Source organism: Tupaia chinensis, unplaced genomic scaffold (genome assembly GCF_000334495.1).
Source record: "Tupaia chinensis unplaced genomic scaffold, TupChi_1.0 Scaffold144482_1, whole genome shotgun sequence".
NCBI classification, from domain to species: Eukaryota; Metazoa; Chordata; class Mammalia; order Scandentia; family Tupaiidae; genus Tupaia; species Tupaia belangeri.
The window spans coordinates 1,366,201-1,374,286 of NW_006204341.1; positions in this window are offsets into that span (position 1 = coordinate 1,366,201).

The following is an 8,086-nucleotide window of genomic DNA, read 5'->3' on the forward strand; positions in this document are numbered from 1 at the left end:
GTGGCCTGTCGAGGGGGGATCCAGAGCACCAGCCATTACGCCAACTGCTGGTCCAAAAAAAAGGGGGGGTTCTTATGGGAAGAGATTGGGAGAGAATCAAGAACAGAGAATGTGAGGCAGGGTGCTGAAGTCTTGTAGTACTCTAAGGTAGTCAGACCAAAATAATCACATTGGATAGAGCTGGTACTCTACCATTGTGGCAGTGAAGGATAATTTTTTTTTTAATTACTTAACAGCACTGGGACCAGCAGTTAGCGTAATGGCTATGTTGCTGGACTCCCATGTAGTCAACCGAAGTTCACGTCCCGGACCCAGTGGCTTAAACTCATGCCGTGCGTGTGTGCGTGCGTGCCCAGGATCCCAAGAAGAGAATGGAGGAGAAGGGATTGTGGTGTGGTCATCCCCACTGGGGGGTGATTTCTCGCTTTCTGTCTCTCTGTCTCTCTCTGTCTGTCCGGCGAGCACACGCGCCCTATAACAACAACAAAAAACCTCTCCAAATTACTTAACAGCACTTTGTGCTTCCTAGTGACATTACTTCAGTCCCAGTTTGACTAGCTTTGTTTGTAGCTTTGAATAAACTGAGGGAGGTATGAGAGAGTGAAGGGGAGAAATGACAGGCCAGCCCATATAGTCAAGAATGTTTTTTGGTCTGATAAATGCAATCATCATCAGCAACAAACATTTGTTGAAGTACTTAGTACTTTGAGAGTGGTTCTAAGGTCAGAGGAATGATTTTAAATGTCACTGCTTAGTGCTGGGAGATTTATCAAAAGAAAATGAAGACATCAGTTGGAAATTACTTGGACAGCTTTTAAAAAGACAACTGGGTTATCTAAATCATTCCTCCTGTGTCTGCTAAATTCTATAAAAGACAAAAAATATTAATTAAATTTTGTATACATATTATATTTTTTCATGCCTTTGATTTAAATAGGATAGTAAAGGTCAGAGGAATGATTTTAAATGTCACTGCTTAGTGCTGGGAGATTTATCAAAAGAAAATGAAGACATCAGTTGGAAATTACTTGGACAGCTTTTAAAAAGACAACTGGGTTATCTAAATCATTCCTCCTGTGTCTGCTAAATTCTATAAAAGACAAAAAATATTAATTAAATTTTGTATACATATTATACTTTTACATGCCTTTGATTTAAATAGGATAGTAGTAGCTGCATTTTTACATGTGAATTGCAAGCTTTAGAAACTATTTGGAGGGCATATTTATTATATATCATTGTTTAAAGCTCTTTTTTTTTTTGCTATTGCATCTTTAGTAAAGTTACTGAACCCTAGTAATAATTGTTCCTGTGGGATATTTAATCCATTTTATGATAGCTTTAAGGAACACAGAGCAACAAATAATAAGGATTACATAGATTGTGTTTCTATTCTGAAATTTATCTGCCACTTAAATACACACCTGAAAGTCATTTACCAGCCTGAATATCTTGATTGAAATCAGCTAAAGAATGGTGTCCTCTCCACAGGCAGAGAGAAGATTCTACTCCTAGAGAAGTATAAACTTCTTAATAATTGGGTACTTAGAGACTTGCTTTGGAAACCTATTGTAGAGAGAATTTCAGGGAGAGAGGCATGATGTAGAAAATAATAAAGAAAAGGCTAGAAATGTGGTTATATTCAAAATAGAAGGCTTTTTAAAAGGAAGTGCACGGAGACCAGCAGATGGTCTGATAGTTATGTTGCTGGATTCCCACTTCGTCAACTGTGGTTCGAGTCCCAGACCTGGTGACTTAAAATTCATGCTGGGGCACATGTGTGTCCGTGCCCAAAATCCAGAGAGGAAAATAGAGGAGAAGGGATTTTGACATGGCCCTCCCCCTGGGAGGGTGATTTCTTACTTTGTCTCTCTAGTAAGCACATGCACCCTATGGCAAAAAAAAAAAAAAAAAAAAAAAAAAAGAGGATATTTAAGCACTTAAAAAAAGGAAAGGCACTTTAGGATGTTCCAGGAAGACTGCTCCCAAAAACTTGAAAAAGCTACTGGCCCTTCTGAATTTCAGTAGTGTAGTGAGAAAGTAAATAATAATGATAAACTGGAATTGCAAAAGAACTTTGAGTGGCTTAAGAAGTACCTCTGACTATGATCTGTAGGTGAGGTGGCCGTAAGTATGTCTATCATAAAGTATCTTGAAAATGTAGTATTCAACTTCCATTTCTGTTTTGCTTCCTTTTTCTTGGCTCTGAATTTAGTGTTTATTTACTTGGGGCTTCATAAGGGAGATGAAAGGGAATTAGCATAACCAATTGATCTAAGTTTCAATGAAGAGGAATATTGGTACAACCTTTCGAAAGGAATTTGCCATTGAATTGTCAAGGACTTTAAAAATACATGTAGCCTTTGACTCAGTAATTCCACTACAAGAAACTCATCTTAAGGAAACAATTGCATGCCCATAAAGTTTTATATACAGGATTAGAGAAGACTAACAATCTTCTGCCTCTTCTCTTCCATTATAGGTGATAAAGAACATATAGAAAAAACATCATGATAGTAATAAATCACTTATAATTCCACCATCCAGAGACAGTCACTCCAATAACATGTTTTAGTGTTATTTTCTTCTAAACTGCATTAGTTATCTATTTGAGGCCCTAATAAGTTGCCACAAATGGAGTGACTTAAAACACCACCCAGTTAATTATCTTATAGTCATGTAGGTCAAATCCAATCCAGAGCTTATAGAACTAAAGTCAAAGCATTGGCATAGCTGAATTCTTTTCTTGAGATTTTAGGGAATGATTCATTTCCTTGCCTTTTCAAGCATCTAGAAGCCACTCACATTGCATTGCTAATAGTTTCCTTCCTCTGTCTTCAAAACCAGCAATGTTGCCCTTCTCTGCATTTTTCTTCAATAGATATGTCTGTCACTGACCACAGCCAGGTAAGATTCTGTAGTTTTGTCCCAGATGTGGTGGCAAGTGATACTACGACACTGTGCTCCACTGGCTGGGACCATATGTAAAACCCAAGCTTCGAATTTTGGTCCTACCTAAAGGCTAGGTGCAGTGGTATGCTCCTGTATTCGTAGCAACTTGGGGAGGATGAAGCATGCGGATGGTGTACTTGAGGCAGGCCTGAACAAGAGACCCTATCTGAAAAAGAAATGGGCATGGGGAGCATGTATCTGTAGCCCTATCTAGGAGGCTGAGGCAGGAGGATTGTAATAACGAGATTCTGTCAAAAAATTAAAAATATTCTCTGCTTTTAAAGATCCATGTAATCAAATCAATTCAGATAATCAAGGAAAATATCACAATATCAAGATCCTTAAATATAATTACATTGGCAAAGTTCCTTTTGTCATGTAAGGTAATATATCCACAGGCTTTGAGAATCTGGGTATGGACATCATTGGGAGGAGGAACATCATTCTGCCCACCACATAAATGTTTTCATGTATTCTCAAAAATATAACTTTTCTATAATTAAGACTATATTACAAATAATGTATCTTGCTTTTCTTCTACTGACATATTTGAGACTTTCTCCACTAAATGTTTTTGAAACATATTTTTTTGAGCTTCACAATATTTATCATTAGGGCTCTATTGTAATTTACTTAACCATTTCTTTAGTGTTCAACATAAGTTATTTTTGTTGACCATTAAAGAAACAGGGCAGGAAAATTAAATGCAGACACACAGAAATAAGAGTTTAGCTCCCAAAAACTTGAAAAAGCTACTGGCCCTTCTGAATTTCAGTAGTGTAGTGAGAAAGTAAATAATAATGATAAACTGGAATTGCAAAAGAACTTTGAGTGGCTTAAGAAGTACCTCTGACTATGATCTGTAGGTGAGGTGGCCGTAAGTATGTCTATCATAAAGTATCTTGAAAATGTAGTATTCAACTTCCATTTCTGTTTTGCTTCCTTTTTCTTGGCTCTGAATTTAGTGTTTATTTACTTGGGGCTTCATAAGGGAGATGAAAGGGAATTAGCATAACCAATTGATCTAAGTTTCAATGAAGAGGAATATTGGTACAACCTTTCGAAAGGAATTTGCCATTGAATTGTCAAGGACTTTAAAAATACATGTAGCCTTTGACTCAGTAATTCCACTACAAGAAACTCATCTTAAGGAAACAATTGCATGCCCATAAAGTTTTATATACAGGATTAGAGAAGACTAACAATCTTCTGCCTCTTCTCTTCCATTATAGGTGATAAAGAACATATAGAAAAAACATCATGATAGTAATAAATCACTTATAATTCCACCATCCAGAGACAGTCACTCCAATAACATGTTTTAGTGTTATTTTCTTCTAAACTGCATTAGTTATCTATTTGAGGCCCTAATAAGTTGCCACAAATGGAGTGACTTAAAACACCACCCAGTTAATTATCTTATAGTCATGTAGGTCAAATCCAATCCAGAGCTTATAGAACTAAAGTCAAAGCATTGGCATAGCTGAATTCTTTTCTTGAGATTTTAGGGAATGATTCATTTCCTTGCCTTTTCAAGCATCTAGAAGCCACTCACATTGCATTGCTAATAGTTTCCTTCCTCTGTCTTCAAAACCAGCAATGTTGCCCTTCTCTGCATTTTTCTTCAATAGATATGTCTGTCACTGACCACAGCCAGGTAAGATTCTGTAGTTTTGTCCCAGATGTGGTGGCAAGTGATACTACGACACTGTGCTCCACTGGCTGGGACCATATGTAAAACCCAAGCTTCGAATTTTGGTCCTACCTAAAGGCTAGGTGCAGTGGTATGCTCCTGTATTCGTAGCAACTTGGGGAGGATGAAGCATGCGGATGGTGTACTTGAGGCAGGCCTGAACAAGAGACCCTATCTGAAAAAGAAATGGGCATGGGGAGCATGTATCTGTAGCCCTATCTAGGAGGCTGAGGCAGGAGGATTGTAATAACGAGATTCTGTCAAAAAATTAAAAATATTCTCTGCTTTTAAAGATCCATGTAATCAAATCAATTCAGATAATCAAGGAAAATATCACAATATCAAGATCCTTAAATATAATTACATTGGCAAAGTTCCTTTTGTCATGTAAGGTAATATATCCACAGGCTTTGAGAATCTGGGTATGGACATCATTGGGAGGAGGAACATCATTCTGCCCACCACATAAATGTTTTCATGTATTCTCAAAAATATAACTTTTCTATAATTAAGACTATATTACAAATAATGTATCTTGCTTTTCTTCTACTGACATATTTGAGACTTTCTCCACTAAATGTTTTTGAAACATATTTTTTTGAGCTTCACAATATTTATCATTAGGGCTCTATTGTAATTTACTTAACCATTTCTTTAGTGTTCAACATAAGTTATTTTTGTTGACCATTAAAGAAACAGGGCAGGAAAATTAAATGCAGACACACAGAAATAAGAGTTTAAAAACTAAGAAAATGGCCAAGTTAATCATAGGGACAAGTCTGGAGTTGAATATTATATCCCAGAATTCCATCAGGAAGATTAAACCACAACAGAACTGGTGAAATAGCAATGTGTGACTTTTGACTAAAATACTGCTGCTTTTCTTCTAGGCTTTGTTGTCTGGTTTTAAGAGTTTTTGTCCTGACTTGAGCTGTCAATAGCCTCATGTACTTACTATTTGAACAGAATACTAACCTGTTTCCAGGCTTTAAGTTTTAAGCAAATTTCCTTACCAATTCAAAACTGCTTTTCTTGAAATTACCAGCTGAACTTGCTATTGAAAGTAGTTAGATTATTTAAGAAATTGTGTGATCAATAAAATGTGGGAGGAAAAGGAATGGAAAACAATTGTAGACACCAGAGATAGTGTGAGAAGAGGGTGGAAAAGGACAGAGGGTCAGATATAAGAGTAAATATATATATGTGTATATATATATGAAACTAGAAATGGAAAATGATTGATGATAACATGCATGATTAAGCCACTATGCAGTATATTTTGGATGGGAAACCACATTTTGTATGCTGTGATGATGCTTAGGCAATGAATGTAAATTAATTAATTAAAAAGATTTCAGGAGAAAAAAAAAACACGAAAACTGTTTTTGTTGAAATTAAAAACAATGCATATTTGATGACTGAAGTAAGCTATACAGCCCCAGCTAGGTGCTACTTTATAGTATGTTCATTCTACTCACTGAGGTTTATGCCTAAAGTCAAACTTGTGTTCATGGATGTGTATATATCAGCTGTGCTTTGCTATTGGAAATATTTAGATTAGGTTCATTGAATTAATAACATGGGGAAGGAAAGGCATAGAAAGCAACCATGGATACAAGAGACAGTGTGGATGGAGGGTGAGGCATGGCAGAGGGTGAGAGATAGGGAATCAAGGATGGCCAAAAAGAAAGCAAAATATACAGGAAACAAGAAATGGAAAATTATTTGTTGATGATAACACGTATGTTGATGTGCTTGATTGAGTCAATATACAGTGTACTCTGGGTGGGAAATCTCATTTTGTATGTTGTAATGATGTATAGTGAATGAATGTAAATAAATACATTTAAATTTAAAAAAGGAGGTAAATAAAAAAAAAAGAAAGAAAAGAAACAGGGCACAAATTTTAGTAAAACAAGAGTTGATCTGGACCACAACCTAGAGATGCAACCCCTGATCCTCAGATTTAAACAGCCTTGAATATGCATTTCAAGGTCTTATAAGCTTTAGGAAGATTTTAAAAGACAAAAATCAGAAGTGGGAGAGAGATTTTATAATTCGATTTTGAAGAATTTAGGTTGGTGTAAGCAAGGCAGTAGAATGTCTTATAGAAAAGGTAACTCAGGAGGAACACAGTCACGTGCGTTCCGGCATCCTGAAAGTAAAGAGCAGCTTGACAGCTCCAATTGTGAGCTTCAGGGTGTGCGTGTCTTTATTACACATACATCACAAGATAGAGTGACAACAAGTTTAGAGGGATTACAACATTTACTTGGAGAAAAATGTACACTTAGCAGGGTTAAAAGTTCAAAAACAGGTAAGGTATGACTGTAGCCTGGTTTCTTATGTCGGCTCAACCAAGAAGATTTGGAAAATATCCCAGTCTTATTTTTTTTCACATTTTCAATTTCTAAAATCCTAATTTAGCACTATTTATAAATATCTTCTATATAAATCTTTATGGATAATTCTAATTAAATTCAGGATAAATTCATCAAAGTAGAATTATTTGATAAAGTTTTTAGGGGGCTATCTCTCAAGGTAATCACTAGCCACCAGAATTTGTGAAACGCCTTACCCAGTATAAACCTCACCCAGTCCCAGGTATTCTGTTATTGCAACACCGTTGGGCTAAGAGGTTCCTTCTGCCCTCTTCTTTCTTACTCTATTCTGGGATTTCAGTTAAGAATATGAGAAGAGCTTCCTACTCTACCTTCTATGTTTTTATCCCTTCCCCCTTTTTTGGTCTCTCCATGAGGCATTACATACAGTTTTCTCTCATTAGCTATAAGTAATCTATCAAATTTCTAAGGTCAGATATTTTATTTTTAATTTTCACAATTTCTACTTATTTCTTCCTCAAATCTGTATCAGATTAACTTGAAAGTATACTCAATGTACACATAACTTTTAACTTGGCATGGAAACATAATATTCATACAGAAGAGTACAGAGATTTTAAGTGCAGAGGTTGATGAATTCTCCCAAACGCAACACACTTACATAACTGCTCCCAGATCATGAAACAGAGCATTACCTGCATTCCAAAAGCCCCCCTCATGATACTCTCTAGTCACTACCATCAAGATAACCACTATTCTGATTTCAACAGTGTCAATTAATTTTTACTGTTTTTTTACATTAAGTAAAATGATGCAGAATGTATGCAACTATATCTGATTTCTTTCATGCAACATTATATTTATAAGATTCAGTCATATTGTTTTATATGCTTGCATGTTATTCTTTCCTCTCATATATAATTGTGTGACTATACCACTTTATTTATCCAATATACATGGGATATTTAGAAAGCTTCTATTTTGAAGTAGGTGAGCATATGCCATAGGGTAAGCATATGGGCAGCTGAATTAGATACTGCCAAACATTTTTCCAGGGTGATTGTACCCATTTTACACCCACCAGCAATAGGTGAGAGTT